General features: G+C 40.1%; 1 pseudogene; it reads right to left on the bottom strand.

Moving 5' to 3' along the window:
• Nucleotides 1-3,641: 3,641 nt before the first annotated feature.
• LOC134187593 (zinc finger SWIM domain-containing protein 3-like) lies at nucleotides 3,642-12,723 on the bottom strand (annotated as a pseudogene).
• Nucleotides 12,724-17,717: the final 4,994 nt, after the last annotated feature.

The following is a 17,717-nucleotide window of genomic DNA, read 5'->3' as shown; positions in this document are numbered from 1 at the left end:
ACACACAGGCGCGCACACAAACAGACGCGCGCACACACACGCTTAAAAATCCTAAATCCTAAATGTCAGGAGAAATGTCAGGAGCTGCCTGTCAGAGGTCACGCCCCCGGCTGTTAAGCTGGGCCCTGTGTGCTACTCAGGGAACTCTGTGCCTGCGCTAGTAAACTCCTGGAGCCGGGCCAGGCACTCGCAGGAGCAACGACTTGTGAAACCAACTGTGGTGTGAGCACCCGAAGTCTCACCATGACCCCAGTTGCTGATGTAATGCCACAGAGGATGGCCGTTTAGGACCCCAGTCAACGACCAGGTACTCATTTATACTCATGAGTCGAGAGAAGCAAAGGTATGTTAATTTCTTGCTTAAGGAAATTATGCCATAGCTTGCCATCACTTTGACTTAAACTTGCGGCCTTTAAGGTCCGGATGTAAACACTCCATAAGATGACTTTCTAACCAACTGAGCTATCGCGCGCACACATACCCACGCACGCACACACACACACACACACACGCACACACACACACACACACACAAACACACACACACACACACACCAGATACATATTTCTAGTTTCTTGATTAAACTCTTCTTGCAACATTCTCGCTAGCTGCTCATCATCTGCATGATAACTAACAGGCAGACGCTCTTGTGAAGCCTCTCATTCTCTTCACGCCACAATTTCCAAGTAAGTTCTTCGTCATTTCCCCACCCTCGCCCAAGCCTGCTGCCATGGCACCATTAGAAGTTTCTCAATGTTTTCCTTCCGTCTCTTGCAGAGTAACCTTTAGATCATGCAGAAGATTAGATGCGCCGTGTAATGACAAATGAGGCCAGTGAAGTGTCGTCATCGCAACGCTTGGCCTGCTGGGAAGAAAAATCTATCAATTCAACAGTGCCCGAGTTACCGCATGTGAACTGGCGGCGCGGAGTCTGTCCGCTTTTTGTTTGATTGGCTGCAGCTGCAAGAGGTTTGGCCTGACCGGCTGTCATGTAGACATTCGGGCAGCTGAAGACGGTTTTGGGTGTCTATGTAGAAACCGGCTCTTTGAAAGAGAAGGCGGACATGAAGGAATTCTACGGTCTATGGTCTCTTCCCGCTAAACTAACACCTTTACAGGTATCTAACAACTGAAACTTTTCGACTGTTCAGTTTTGTACAGCTAAGATCAGTTGCTTCAATCTTCACGTTGAAATGGGATTTTGCCGAGCGTAGCTAGGCTCTAATCCGGGGCGGACAATAGAAAAAGACGTGATCCTATGCACTATCTATACAGCTCCCGGTGTGTGTGTGTGTGTGTGTGTGTGTGTGTGTGTGTGTGTGTGTGTGTGTATGTGTGTGTGTGTGTGTGTGTGTGTGTGTGTGTGTGTGTGTGTGTGTGTGTGTGTGTGTGTGTGTGTGTGTGTGTGTGTGTGTGTGTGTGTGTGTGTGTGTGTGTGTGTGTTTCTGTGTGTGTGTGTTTGTGTGTGTGTTTTTGTGTGTGTGTGTGTCCGTCTGTGCGTGCGTGCGTGTGTGTGTGTGTGTGTGTGTGTGTGTGTGTGTGTGTGTGTGTGTGTGTGTCCGTCTGTGTGTGTGTGTGTGTGTGTGTCTGTCTGTCTGTCTGTTTGTCTGTCTGTCTGTCTGTCTGTCTGTCTGTCTGTCTGTCTGTCTGTCTGTCTGTCTGTCTGTCTGTGTATGTATGTGTGTGTGTCTGTGTGTGTGTGTGTCTGTGTATGCGTGCGTGCGTGCGTGCGTGCGTGCGTGTGAGTGTGTGTGTGTACTGCGATTGTTCATTTGGTTAGAGAGTCTTCTAGAGTTGGTGCATCCGGGAACTTGCAAGGTTGCATGTTTATGTCACAGTGATGGCGAGCTATGACATAGCTTCCGTTGGCAAGAAACTAACCCACAATTGCTTCTCTCAAATCAGGAGTATGGACGAGTACCTGGTCATTAACTAGGGCGGCAAAAGACCCCCACTGCGACAAAATCCACCAGCGTTTGGGCTCCTGGTGGGACTTCGGGTGCCAACACCACTGCTGGAGTCGCAATTGGTGCTTCAGCAAGTACCTGGCCAGGCTTCAGGATATTGCTCAGCGCGGCCTATAGCTCCTGCGTAGTGCACAGGAGCTCAGCCAACTGGCTGGGGTCCTAACCATAATGAACGGCAGCTCCTTATGCATTTGCCATTTTTTGCTGTGTGATGTGTGCGTGTGTGTGTGTGTGTGTGTGTGTGTGTGTGTGTGTGTGTGTGTGTGTGTGTGTGTGTGTGTGTGTGTGTGTGTGTGTGTGTGTGTGTGTGTGTGTGTGTGTGTGTGTGTACATTTACCCTAGATTTCTCACTACCAACACGTTGATAACAATGCGTTTTCTACAAGTTTATTAGGATGAAAGTGTGTCGAGTTGAATTTGAGACACACGATCTATAGGACCGTGTCCGCTCTAGCAACTAATCTAGTTTTAAAGGTTGTTTAGATCTAATCATGTTTAGAACTTCGCGTGCCTGCATTAGCACTACACATTCAAGTTGGCAGCATAAACAACTTTGCGAAACCTGATTCAAAGGTAGTTTGGTTGAAGTTGTTTAGGTTTAACTAACACGTGATGATAAATTAAAGAAGTATATTCTAAGCGAAGTGGCTAGAGAGCCGGTACCGGCCCCGGATGCGGAGGATTTGGAGTGCCGGTAATTTGCACGTGACCCATACTCCCGGATTTCTGCTAACGTGCTTACTGGGTTCATTGTCACATTATCGTTCGTATTATGTTATGGATGCGGTGATGGTGTGTACGTGCACGCGTTCTTGAACATGCATAGCTAGGCTAGTCGTTTTCAATAGAAGGAGCACTTATGTTTTGAAGCGTTCATTGCGTGACTACCGAAGCCGAGTCTCACGTAATTTGGGTACAAAGAACAAGTTTCGGAATGTATGTCACATGGTGCGACAGAGTTGGAAGATGTGTTGTATGACTGTGATTGTAGTAAAAATGTACTAATTAATTAATTAATTAATTATTCAGTGACTGTGTTGACTGTCTAAGCTAAATATATTGGCTTTATTAGCTAGTTAATAATTGATTGCTATGTAGTTGTTGAACTTTACTTTAGAGATTTTTAGTTAGTTAGGTATCTTATATGCATGTGCTGTATAACTGGTTATTTCTGCGATCATGATATTCTTGCGTATTCTGCGAAGAAATCAGATTTATGGAGTGCACAAATAGAATTTGCAAATATTTAAGCTTATCTTCGAGTCCCAGCAGTCATGTTGCGATACATGTACATGCATGTGTACATGTGTGTACCAGTAACTGTCTTTCTTGTTGGGATGCAGAAATTTAATTCGCAGCTAAAACTTTTGTCTAGATCCTCAAATTGCAGTAATAACCGGTTATATGGTATATAGTTAGGTAGGTATGCAGGTGCATACATAGGTAGGTAGATTGTCATTTTAGTTCTTATGTCACTGTGGTTTGAAGACAGTGAAAAGATACTGGTAAAATAGCATTACATGATTCTGTCATCTGCTCTGCCAGATCTTGCTCTTAATATATAGTCAAACAACACTGCATAGCTTGCACATTATACACACACGTGTCTAATTTTACATAGCAACGGTTGCCTCTACATCCAGTTTATCTTATTTGCTAGTCTTTTGACAGCTTCAGCAAAACCACCACTTTGATTTAAGTCTTTCTTTAAGACCAACACAACTCATGTGGGACCAAAAGAGGCAATGGTCACACAAAGTTGATGCTTCCTCATCCAAGTTGTGAAAGCAAACTTGGCAAACATAACTGCAATGTTTACGTTTCTGCTTGACAACATCTGTAAGTAGTAGCCAGGCATCATCGGTGAAAAACTGTCGAATTATGTGCAAGTCAACATTGTCATCAAGGACTGCATTATAGATGTTTTCTTGCTGAACTTTGATGTCGGAGTCATCGATCAGCGTCTTGAGATTTTGTAGTGCAGCAGCTGCTATATTGTCATCAACAAGCCATGCTAACATGACTGCAAGTATGCAAAAGCACCTCGTGAACAAGGCCTTAATTATAAGCAAGTAAATGGACATGTGAATACCTCTTTCTTTCAATGATGTGTGTAGCTTAATGAATGGTTGTACTTTCCTGACTTTGCTTGCTTCTTAGCCGGTAAACCAATCACAGTCAATTCATGACCTTTTGGACGGCCACGTTTTCGAAGAATAGGAGGCATTAAAATACCTAGAAACAGTATTATTTGATTTCCTTTCATCCTTAGCAGTGATATTACAGTATTTCAGTGATTATGTGCATCAGGGGTATGTGCAGAATAGTCATTCAGTAACATTGTTACAGTGAGTAAGGGTATTTGTTCTGTGAGTAATGTACATTGTTTAAGAAACGGTATGATCAAATTCATTGCATTGCCAAATTCAACATTAGAGTGAAGGCAACTAGGAATATAATATTCTCCTTGGACATCTAATTATGCAGGCAAAGCTAGCAGGTATCCTAGGTTTCGAGCCCTGTTTTTTACAACGTATGGATGCAAGTTTCACTGATACTGAAAACTCCACACTAGCAATGCTTAATTAACAAGTCAAGTCGGCATTGCACATACACCACCAAAATTAATCATCTTTTCTAACATGTCATTTAATTCTATTTTTTGATTAAATAGTTACTCTGTAGGTATTTCCATATACAGTCTGTTGATATGCTGATTGTTGTGCCTAAAAATTTAGTTCAGAACTAGCTGGAATGGTGCTTGCATTTAGATGCTTGTAAAACTGTTAGGTACAGAGTCTACTATCAGATATGCTGATCACTTAAATTGAATGAGGTTGTAAGTAAGAAGAGTATTAAAATCAATGCAATTAATGCCTCTGGTTAAAACTCACTTTGGAGATTTTTTAAATTTCGTTAGTCATAGTTAGAGGTAGTTGCTTCGAATGAGAGAGTTTCTGATGGATGAGAGAGTGGTTGTGATTCACTAACTGTAACACTTCTTGGCTCTGTCAATATAGAAACTATTCATTAGCGGACACAATGTATTAAACAGCATAAATGTTACTTAGCATTCAACAATAAGAGAAGTGTTTTGAGATCTTATCCTGAACAATGATATTTTCAGTAGGCGCACATACTGCTTTATTCTTTGCAAAGTTGGTTTTGTCTGATTTTAGTGAATGATTATCTGCTGCAACACACATAATTGTATTGAACATATTAGCCTAGTTTTCTTACAATATTGTGGTTTGTTGTCTGTGTCAAGAGAGGTAATATGTTAATGCATACATGTAGGTATGTGTGCATTACGTATGCCTGCACAGTATACAAGTATGCACGCGTGTAAAGGGTATATATGTTGTGTGTGTGTGTGTGTGTGTGTGTGTGTATGTGTGTGTGTGTGTGTGTGTGTGTGTGTGTGTGTGTGTGTGTGTGTGTGTGTGTGTGTGTGTGTGTGTGTGTGTGTGTGTGTGTGTGTGTGTGTGTGTGTGTGTGTTCAAGCATATATGTGCCATATTTCCTCAAATATTAACACGTGGGTTACTATTATTTCAACCTAATTAGCTCAATGGGTGACTATTCAAGCACTCTTTACTATTTTTCAACATCTGGTATTATGCCTTTTCCACTTATTTGTTTTCATTTTTATGTAGATTCATTCGAATTTCTTTTTATCCACTGACGAAGGCTCTGTTTGTCGACTTTGTATTTTGTTGCCCCATATTGTTCAGAGACGATGCTCTACCTTCCTTCACAATATTCAATTTTTCAGATCTCTTTTTCTCTTCGTAGACAGTTCTTGGCAAATGGCAAACTATACAATGAGTGTGAACAATGTCGGATACCAGTCTTCGGCTCCAAGGCATGGGTTACTGTTCAAACTTGGGTTACCATCATTTCAAACTGATCAGATCCTTCAGTTATATTCGAGTACAGTTTATTATTCAAGGAAATATGGTATGTATGTATAGGTTATTGTTTAATTAGCATGCTATATGGCTTTTTAAAGCATGAGGGGCATTGTTATCAAGGTCTAAAATCCTGCTGCTACTTAAAGCCATATAGCATGCTAATCATATATAGTAAGTAATTTATACCATGGTTATGTGATGTGTATATGATAAGTGAGAGTGCAATATTAACCGGAGCTTCTTGTACACTTGCCGTACAATACTTCATATACTCCATCTAAATAAGCACTTGTGACTGGTCGCACGTCTTGTGACTATGGTATAAGTGTATACGTATGCATGCATGCATGTATGTATAAATATATGTATTTCTGCGTGTATAAGACACTGTTGGTTTATAAGCTTTGGGTACCATTGGTTGAGTCTGTAACACCATGATTAGATTTCATAGCGTTTTGTGAGTAGAGTGATTTGTTGTAAATTTTGCACGTTTTTGGTGGAGTCGCACAGACTCCTATAATACAAAGAAAAAATGTATGTATCAGTGTTGTACAATATTTTACAATATTGTCTGTTGTAATATTCTCAGGCTTCATTGTACTACAAACATCTCTAATTCAGGCTTTGCTTCCCATAGAGAGCAAGCAGCCACTACATAAAAGTGTCTCCACTGAAACCAGTGAACCACTATGATGTAGGTATGTAGGTAGATGTAGGTAGGTAGGTGTAGGTAGGTAGGTAGGTAGGTAGGTAGGTAGATACACAGGTATGTGTAAAATCTGTTAGACAATTACATGTCAAGGGTTTATCAACATTAAGCAGTAGTCATGTTTCTCTCCTTCAGTTGAATCTATTGGCACAAAAGAATTAATAAAATGTACTAGTAGTCTCTCGTCAATTCGATCAGTGAGTCCATCAGCGCCGAGACCGTGCTTCTACTGACTTGAACTTTTAATGTTCTGTGCGTAGAAGTTTGTGTCTAACAAATTATTGTCAGTCAGTCAGTCAGTTTGCTGTGATTGTACGGACTTGAACTGTCATGGATAATATTTTTAACTTTAGTGTTTTGTATGTAACAAAAGCTTGTGTGTAATGATTATTTTTGTCAGTCAGTCAGTCAGTCAGGGGAGGAGCTCCTAGAGCATGCGCAATCTCGAGGGTAATACGCACCTTTCCCCGATCTTGCTGTACACGAAGTCGACGTTTTCGGGTCTTTTTCTGAACCGTAGATCATCTTGCCGTTGACTAGACTTTGTAAGTAAGTTCACTACTTACCATTTCGTGCTTCTTGTGAGAGACTTTGCGTGCGTAGAGACGCGTACGAAGCCATTTCTTGAGTACGGCTTCTCGAGGGTAAGAGACAGCTGTTCAAGCTGAAGTAGCCTGATTCACATTCTGAACAGATATACGTAAAGTGGAAGCACAGACTACTCATTGCCTATAGATGAATTAGTTTTGGCGAGTGAAATCATGCCACCTGGGAACCCATTTCGGGTAACCAGACATGTAGGCGTTCCGCGTTGTTTCTGGGCAGTCTAGCTTGCTTCTGTATATATGTGATTGTCCAAGTCGAAGTTCTTACTGTGATAACTTGCACTCGATAGGTACACTGACTCGGATCAGAGTACAGTACACGTACTCTGTAGTCTGTTTACAATTACCTCTGCAGTCTACAAGTCCCAGCAACAGTTATGTCTAAAGTAACACAACACATACGCACTATTCTTAGCTGTAATGTCTAAATCAGAAAGCAGAGGTTGTTCTACCTCATCTGCAGTTGATCAAGACGTGTATAGTTGTGATCTCAAAATTGAAGATGTTAGTGTCAAAAATGTCACTGAGGCGCTGAAGCTGATGGTTTACGACCAATAATTCAACAGCAAGCAAATGAAATAGTGGAACTTCAAAACAAGATTAGAGTTCTCAAGCAAGACCTTGCATCTGCAGAGTCTGGGTTGCAAGGAAAGGCATTCTCATGATAAAATCAAGTCTTACACTGGTTTTGTGTAGAGAAATGTACTTGATACAGTGTGGAGTTCGACTCAAAGCAGCCAAGACAATTTTCCTGTATAGCAAACAAAGAATGAAGCCAGGCACATCAAGTGATGTGAAAGCTCATGAGCTCACCGCCTTCCATGAAGAGTTGGATATGCTAGACAAACTTTTTTGCTGACTCTAGTTCGACAAGATACATAGTTTCACAGTTCCACAGTTCAAGTAGTTTGCTAGATGGGGGAAAATTAGTCCTAGTTTCAGTTACACAGACAGTGACAGTGCGGCACGTTCGGTTACCCCGAATGGGTTCCCTACTACAAAATCTTCCCCTACCACAAAATCTTCATCCGACAAAACCTCCATCACTATGCAATGAGTAGTCTGTCTTTCCACTCCACGTGCATGTGTTCAGAATGTGAATCAGACGACTTCAGCTTGAACTGCAGTCTCTTACCCTCGAGAAGCCGTTCTCAAGAAATGGCTTCGTACGCGTCACTACGCTGGCAAAGTCTCTCACAAGATGCACGAAATAGTAAGTAGTGAACTTACTTACAAAGCCTGGTCAACGACAAGATGATCTACGGTTCAGAAGCAGACCTGGAAACGTGGACTTCGTGTACAGCAAGATCGGCGTAAGGTGCGTGTTACCCTCGAGATTGCGCATGCTCTAGAAGCTCCGCCCCCAAATATCGTCTGTTATGAAGGTCGATGATTGACTTTGCATGGACATCATGCGGATTGACTTGGATCATATTGAGGAACCGTAAGTGCATCTTTCCTACATGTAGTAATACTTCAGTTAATTAGCGTGCACACCTAGGAATATACATGGAGTTCTGATTAAAAACAACTCAGGCAGAGGTCAGCGGAAGTACTCGGGTTCGATCCCCTATTGATTTTGAGGGGCTGGTGCCCCTAACCCATACATGTATCTCCAACAAGAGTATGTAGGTAGGTAGGTATGTAAGTATGTAGATACACAGGTATCCGTAGATGCTGACAGACAATTACCTGTCAAAGGTTTGTCAAGATTAAGCAGTAGTTGTAAGACCTCATCATGTTTCTCTCCTTCAGTTGAATGTATTGGCACAAAAGAATTAATATGGCTGTATGATGTTAAAGATATGTTTGCATATATGCATGAACGCTAGCAGAATCTTACCACTGATCAGTTCCACTTCTTGTCCATTTTCCCAAGCAGAAACCAACTCTTTCATTACATTAAATCTGCTGGTGAAATTGACTCCTGATGCTTCTGAAGCTAAAGTAGCAAGTTTGGTAGCAATGTGTGAAGCCTGATGGAATTTTTCAAACTACAACACGGACACGTGCTAATTTATGTAACAGTTGAGAATCACTTTGACAACGCACCTGAGAGTGTACTTTTCTTGATGGAGTTTCAAAGCTAACGATGGTTGCTGTAGACTGGCTTTGATGAGCAATAGGTGAAAATGCTCTGTGGTTAGATTTGTAGTAATCTAAAGACTATCTTCTGTCACAAAGTTCTTCAGTGAACATGTTTAATCCGAGATCAGATCGATTTGCCAGTATATGATGACAAGGCAACCTCATTGACTGCCAAGTCATGCACTGGCATGTTGCGGGGAGGGGGGTGACTACTATTGAACTATCGTTGTATGCAACATGGTAATGTTGGTTGCCATCATTTGCGAGCTCTACCTTTGTTTCCATATCCATCTGTTAGGCAACAAATCTGTAGGCATAAGGTGTAAGATACTTCATATAGTTAATCGGTGCTGCATCAGTGATAGAATGGTATGTTACAGGGACTTTGAGAGTAGACAGGCTTGCTTGATAGTCTCGTTCTGATCGAAGCACTCGTAAAATAGGAAAGAACTTGTCAACGAATGTTTCTAGTTATGAGCACCGGGAAATTACTGATTTTAACTTTGCATTCAGGAACTCCAATCTATTGTTGGTATTGTTGAAGAAATTCCCTGTGCTATACTTCAACCCCATCGTCCACTGCTTTCTAATAGGGTGCCACTGATCATCAAAATACTTCAACACAATCAGAGGAGCACAATTTTGAAACTGCCTATACAGATCCAGGTACTTTTTCACTTGGAGCATCGGCCATTTGCTCTACCATTTCAAGGTATGTGCTTCGCTGGCCAGAGGTAATGCCCATCTTCTCCATCGTTATCTCTCTTCGAAACGATCGCAATGTGTGGTATAAGCATATCAAAATAGCAGCAGAAGGGAAACTGGCAGCAAGAACATCTTACTCTGTCATGTCTTTATCAGCCATTATCACTCTTACAGACTTCCATTCAGGACTGTTTTCTTTGAAAATATTTGCTACACATGTAATTGATGCCTTGGATTCTTCTAATAACAAGAATGCAGCAGCCACTTCAGAATGGCCATTGCCATCTTCTATAAGCATTATATAGAGAGGAATCTCAATTAAAGCAGCTTGTAAGTCGCATCAATACATGGTAGCTCTTGGTATGCTGAAAACGCCTGTTTCATCTCCTCATCCTGAAAGAAGATGCCTTGCAACACGTTATTGTCACTGACGACAACATTCACACTAGCTCCTACAAGCAAAACACCACAACGTACAAAAAATGCAACTTCAAGGAGAGCTGTTCATAGCAGCCATGTACCATATTTGTCTGTCAATTGCTTTACAGCTGTATTTAGATCGTTTCTTGTCTTTCCTGCTCTCATACCAGTACTAATATTGCTCAAGTCTTTTAGCAGCACTACGCTTCCTGTCATTTCTGCCAGCTTGTTCTGAATCATTATTTTATTTGCTTTTAGTTCTATTAGCTTTTCAGCTTCTTCCTTTGCTTCTAATGGTAGCTTTCTCTGACTGGGAAGTTGTTTGAATAGTTCCTGTACAGGTTTATGATATTCAAATAATACTATTTAATATTATTAATGCAGCTACCATATTGGTGAATACCATATTGTCTCTAACATAAACACAGGTCTCCAATACAGTTACGTCTCCAATAAAAGCACGCTACGGGACCTCATACAAAGAATGAAAGGCACAGTCTCCAATAAAAGCACGCATCTTGCAAATACCTATTACCAGTAGCCAAACGTAATGTATTGGATGGTAATAAATGATAGCTAAATTGTATTGCTAATGTAACCATGTTGAGTTAAACAACATTAAAATTACATAAGGCACAGTCTGGTATCTAATAAAGTCACATCTATCAGGCCCTTTGAAAAATTAAGGACGTGTTTATGTTAGAGGTAATACGGTATGTGTTGGTACGGTACATGTACGTGTACAAGGAATTAATTATTATTACTTGATATTTCATGATTATGGCTCTCTTTAAATCTTCGCACAACTAGTGATTGACCATCTTCATATGCTCTTAGGGACAATTCAAACGGGCAGTCTTTCCTAAAAGTCCTGTTGATGGAAAGTACAAAGAAAAAATACAAAACACAATGAAAATGTAATTAGAAAATTAAATAAAAACTGTGTTGAGTGCATATAATATAGTTATAAAATTTGAGAAATTTGCATTAACAAGTAATTCTGGTATCAATTAATGTAGCTTAAGTTTGTTGTGTTTGCTTATCCTTAAAGTTATTTTAGTACTGTATGTACAAGGAATATTTAATTATGATTTGTTATGGAATTGATCATAAAACCTACATCTTAGGAAAATCCTGTTGCTCTTTTATGGCTTGCATACTGAACTCAAGTCAGGCAACACTCACAAGTAACTTTTCTTTGCACTTCGGTACAGAAGTAACAGCATGATGAAATTTTTGGTGTGTTTGAAATGTAGGAATTGTGGTTGTATAAAATTACAAAAATCATATGTAATATGATATAGAAATATATTTCAGGTTACCGGTTAAAATTTACAAAACAAATCAACCAAAGGTCTGAAATTGTACTCCAGCAATTGTTGATATTAATTTTACTGTTGACTAGTTGATATTAAATGTGTTAAATTTCGAATTTGCTTAAGAATTGTAGAATATAGAATATCCAAATGCATCTACGCTGCAACCCTGATACAAACTAATAGATGAGATAATCTTAGCATTTTTACCCAGTCCGTGCCTTGCTGTATTTTGAACATGCTTCATTGAAAGACGTTTTTGTCTGTAGAAAGTGTGAAGAAAGAATGAAGACGGTAAAGCAGCAATGATGTACACTGGGTATATTTATGTATTTTCAATAGTGTAGTACAGTACTGTGCAGATATAACACTACATCAGAGGTTTCACTGATTAACTATTTATATATATATAATAACAGTATTTGCCGAGCGTAGTTAATTACTGTTTCTTTTTAAGTTAGTTCTTTTTATCTGAGACTACTGTATGTACATTATTTTAGCCTGGGGCCACAATTTGACCCATCACCATGTAAAAGGTGTATGTGCTTGGATTCCTAAACAATTGCTAACGCACAAGCTGCACTTACGATGTAGACCGCTTTGCTTTTCCAACGGGCAGCTAATTTTTTGCCTCCGTGAATGTAGCTATACGTCATCTCGTAGTATGTAATTGCGTCAGAAAGGGGACTATTGATTCGCTTCCGGGCAGCCTCAACACTTCTCGAGTCTCTTCTCCATAATTTTGTGTATGTTTATGACTCATACACCTACAATCGCTCTTGTAAGTCGGCGAGTGAGTTGAATCTTTTCCCAACAGAAAAGAATGCGGAATCAGTCGGACTTCCCGCCATTCGTCGCTTCTAATTAGCATGACATCATCGATCACGTGCAAATTACCGGAACTCCAAGTCCTCCGCATCTGGGAACGGTACCGGCTCTCTAGCCACTTCGTTATCGAAAAGCACGCTGAAAGGGACTGCCTTGGACTGCTGCAACATCGCGCGCCTCTTAGCTAGGAAATATCTATTCAAGTTGAAGTTGTGCAGACTGGGAATAGGTGACCAGGTGTATTGGATCGTTCTTACGGTTTGCTTCATGATCTGATGTGAGAAATTTTGGTAAGAGCATCCGAATGGTAGCCAAATTACAGTAGAGTAGCTACATGTTAACCAACCAGTTCAAATTCTTATCTCGTTTATGTATGAACATAGAAAATATCAGACCATGATTTTTCACTACTAGAATGAAAGTGAGAGAGACGAATGTTGCAAGTGATGTCTATGTAAGTATTAGTATGTCCATTTCTGCAGTAGTAGTCATTAGTAGTGTTTTTTAATATGATGTGTTTGTGTTAGGACAAGCTTGATGGGATTAGATGTATTCAGAAGGACACAGAGTTGAAGATATTACAAAGAGCAGAAGTACAACATCTTCCTATCATTTTCACTGAGCAATGTGTAATGGAATTGTTTGTTTAGTTGCAAGAGTTGGCTACTCACTATTGCAGATTGATAGAAAGGTTGCTAAAAGTAACTAATCTGACCCTTACTAAAACAAATTGCTGCCAACTCTGAGGAGGAAACCAAGGAAACAAAGAGAAAGAAAGAAGAAACAGTTAGCGACATTGTTAAAAGAGAAATGACTGCAAACTCCATTGTGTTTGTAATTGCTGACTTTAAAATAAATGCTTTAGAAAAATTGAAACAAAGAGATGTTTCAGATGTCATTCAAAGATACAAAGCAGGTTAGTATTGATCGTTACATTTATATGTGACAGCAAACATACTGAATTATTAAAGTGACACTGTCAAGATTTGTGCGCATGCTTGTCCGCTCTAGGCGTTTCACACTTTACGCAAATCTACATCGGGACTCTTAGGACAGCGTAATGGCGATTTGTGACGATAGAACGCGTACTAGATACTATGCGTACCAGAATGGTCTTTATAACACATGCTGTGCACTTGCGGTGACGTCCTGCCCCTCGACATGCACCTCCGTGGCTACTCTTATGAGATACTGATATCACATCAGTGACAACTTCCGGGACTCTTGTCCGTCAGGTGCAGCTTGTTAAGGTATCCTTGATTGGAAACTTGATTTCGGTGTTCCCTGTTCGCCCGATTTCCTCCCTGACTCTTCTGTGGCGGTTTCTGTGTCACTCTCATGGTGTTTGTTTGTTTGTCTAGTGATGTTTCATGTCTGGTTCCTACTGCTTTTTGTAAATCCACCGCTTGCTGTGCTGCCAGCTCCATTGAGATAGCATTCTTGATCAAGATGCTTTGTCTAGAGACAGTTCTTCTTCTGCTAGCAGTTTTCTTTGAATAGCCTCATTTTGTAGTCTGCACACCAGGGGGTCTTTCAATGCTTGTAAAGAAAAGCGCAAAATTAGAAATGTTTACTCAACCTCCTCAAAGCTGCTATGAACTCTTTCACTGATTCTTCTTGTTTCAGGTTGCTTCTGTGAAACTTAAAGCGTTCGGCGATGACTATGTGATGTTGGAAGTGTCTCTTCAGCGCGCCTACAAACTCCGCATATTCTTTCTCTGCGGTTTTTCTGGGTGTACAGGTCACGTAATACCATATGCGTGTTTTCCAACAATCGTTAGGCCTTCTTCTGCGCCTTGGCTTCGTTTTTAACGGTTGCCACTAGAAACTGCTACAGGCCTTCCTCGTACGTTTCCCAAGATAACGATGACCGGTAATAGCTGCCCATTCTTTCGAACAACCCAAATGTATCCTTTGATCAAATCCTTGTCGCCAGTGTAGTATATTTAGTCTTCTACTCAGTACTACCCAGACTACAATATGGTACAGGCTCGCGCCAAAATCCAAGGTCCCAGAGTATTCGTGTCTATGGCAACAAGCTATGACCTAACACAATTTAATTAATAGAACGCATTCATGTCATTGTGTTTAACAAGAACGTTGTCGTCTGGATTGACATTGTACATTAGTTTTACTGTTTCCGTATGTTTACCAGGTCCTCTAAAGTTTTAAGAGTTGATTTTATGAAGTTAGGTTATTCTATATATAAATGTGATCATGAGTATACATTTTAAGTGTGTGTTTTTATCTATATACACACATAAATGTGTATTTATGTTTATACACACACACGCGCACATGTAAGTTGAATACAAATTGATGGAGATAAACATTGAGTATATGTGCTGTCGTTCTTGTTAACTTTGCATTTCAGCTGCAATTTGACAACGAGCAAAAGCTCATTTGTGTACATAATTTATGAGTTTTATCAATTTATTTTAAAAGCTCGACAAAACGTTTCTCACTTCGAGTTGTCACAACTTGCAGATACATTGTGACAATTGCAGTTACAGTTAAATACATACATACACACACCCACTCTAAATTAATCTATTTATTTATTGGTAATATTTCAGGAGAAATAGTGCAAATTGTGGTCAGCTTGGTGCAATTTACAAGAAATGGTCTGAAATTTCAGTTGATGTCCTGCAGACGGTATATCTTCTGGCTGGTCAGAGGACATCAGCTTTAGGAGCGTACCTAGGGGTTACCGAGGATGACCTGAACGACAAGCCCAAAACTGATATTGCAAGTCAAACTGTGGATAACATTATAGATATATTGATTGGCAGAAACGGTGGGGAAGCTTGTCTTGAGAAGTTGTTGGAAGCAATAGACAATATTGGAAGGCTGGGTGAACTCAAAGAGAAATTCGAGCACAACATTCAAGGGAACCTAGTATAAAATACAAAGTTACAGTCGTATTTTAGTGTGCATTTTTTATACAAGTTCACTGTCTTAGTGTGCTCTTCTTGCTGTTTATGAAACTTAGTGTTTATCCTTATCTTGTTCTTCGAAATTATATAATTAAATTTCAAGCCTTGTTGAAGGCGTGACTGTTCTGGATTGTTTCGTGTAGACATTTTCCTCCGCAGATACCTTCAAGGTGCATTATCAAACACTAGACTGAAGATCAAATGGCTAAATACAACATTGTTGTCAGTTGTGTTGTATATGCTAGTAGATAGAAGCAAGTTGTGTTATAAGTTCTTTGTGTTGACAAAACGTCGCACAATGGTCAAATTGTCGGTTTTGCTGGTTTTCTCGGTTTCTTTTAGTCTTTGCAGGTCTGTTTCTCTGTCTTTGTGTCTGTTTGTGTGTTTCTGTTTGTGTGTCTGTCTGTCTCTCTGTCCGTCTGTCTTTCTGTCTGTTTGTCTGTCTGTCTGTCTCTCTGTCTGTCTTTCTGTCCGTCTGTCTGCCTTTCTGGCCGTCTGTTTGTCTTTCTGTCTGTTTGTCTGTCTGTCTGTCTCTCTGTCTGTCTTTCTGTCCGTCTGTCTGTCTTTCTGTCCGTCTGTTTGTCTTTCTGTCTGTCTGTCTGTCTTCCAATGGTTGTACTGTCTGTCTGTCTGTCTGTCAGTCTGTCTGTCTTCTACTTGTCAGTCTGTTTGTTTGATTAAACAAATTAGCACATGTTTTGTATTTAATATGATTTAGTAATGAGTTAATACAATTGTTATCTCCACGTACATATTCATGTGTATATGTTCAATTTACAAACTGCTGGTCTTGTGTGCCAATTTTAGGAGTTAGTCACATACAACAGTCTAATTTTATGTGTGATATATAGAACTAGTTGTAACACAAATGGCAAATTCTCATTACAGTGCCTGCTTAACCTTTCACTATATCAATTCTCATTCACTTAGTCTCTTGTTGTAGCTGACAGTTTCGGGAATTTGATTGCCATGAGATTGAAATCCTTCTGTGTAGGTGTTTCGACTCGCTTCAATCATTATGGTAGTTTGTCATAATAATATCCAAATGAATCCGATTAACTCATCCAAAAGAGGGGTGAAACACAAAACTAGAATACGGATAACGTACTACAACACAATGGTTACCTAATTAATTAATCAATTTTTAGTTTACAGATGAATAACGAACACTGTAACTGGAAGAAAAATGTAAGTAGAATGAAACTAATTAATCAAGGGAAGAAATTTGAGGTCATTAGCTACAAGAACTTGTAAATGCATTGCACCTCTTAAAGCCAAACCAGATGTCAAGGGCTAAAAGTTGGAGTGCACATGCTTCAATGAGGTCATGATCTTATAGATACCCAGAAATGAATGGGGTGTCCCACAGTGCACAGAACACCCCACTCCATGTTGCTTGTCTGTCCTCCTGCGCTCTACAGCTAATGGCAACGTCGCGCACGAAGTCACAGTCTGAATCAGCAATGTATTGGGATTCGCGAGTCTAGTATATATGGAGAAGACGTAGGGTCATCAACCCATTGCTGCAATTGTTTGCCAAATAAGGTATTGTCAAAGGGTATGCAAAGCAAGCTAAATCCGATTACATTGAATGGATTGCGTCATTACCTCTTCCAGCTTACTAGAGATTTTGAAAAATTTATTGTCTAAGAGTACAGACGGACTAAGTGAGTAAGTGGATTGGATCTTTACTGCAGTTTGCTTTCTGACAGCTAATGTGAGAAATTTAGTAACAGCAACAGAACATTTAAGAAATTACATTAAAGTATTTGTGTCACGTCTCTAATTGGGGAGTTTGGGAAGAGCTGCGATACTATACATGGGATTGAGGGGAGCAGCTTATAATATCTATTGGAAAACAGCCATTTGGAGAGTTCAGTTCGCCGGTCAGCGAAGAGACAGGATGAAGGAAGAGTGCAAGAGAAGAGGAGAGGGATGGACGAGGTAGAAGGAGTTTCGCAACAGGGGTCGGGGTGACTGTTAGTAACGGAGAGAGTTACTGTTAACTGTCATATGCGTGAAGTTTGATAACTTATTGTAAATATATATTTGTGTGCATATATTTAAACAAAATATATATATTCGAAAACGATAAAGCACTACCTCTACAGGTCGAACTATCTTGTCTTCCGCGTATGAAAGCGCTTGAATTTTCGCGCGCAAAATTGGGGGCTCAGGCGGAAAAGCATGCAGCTCCTCCTGACTGAAGACGCAAGACGGTTCAGAGG

Source organism: Corticium candelabrum, chromosome 12, assembly GCF_963422355.1.
Source record: "Corticium candelabrum chromosome 12, ooCorCand1.1, whole genome shotgun sequence".
NCBI classification, from domain to species: Eukaryota; Metazoa; Porifera; class Homoscleromorpha; order Homosclerophorida; family Plakinidae; genus Corticium; species Corticium candelabrum.
This window is presented reverse-complemented; position numbering and strand designations above follow the sequence as displayed.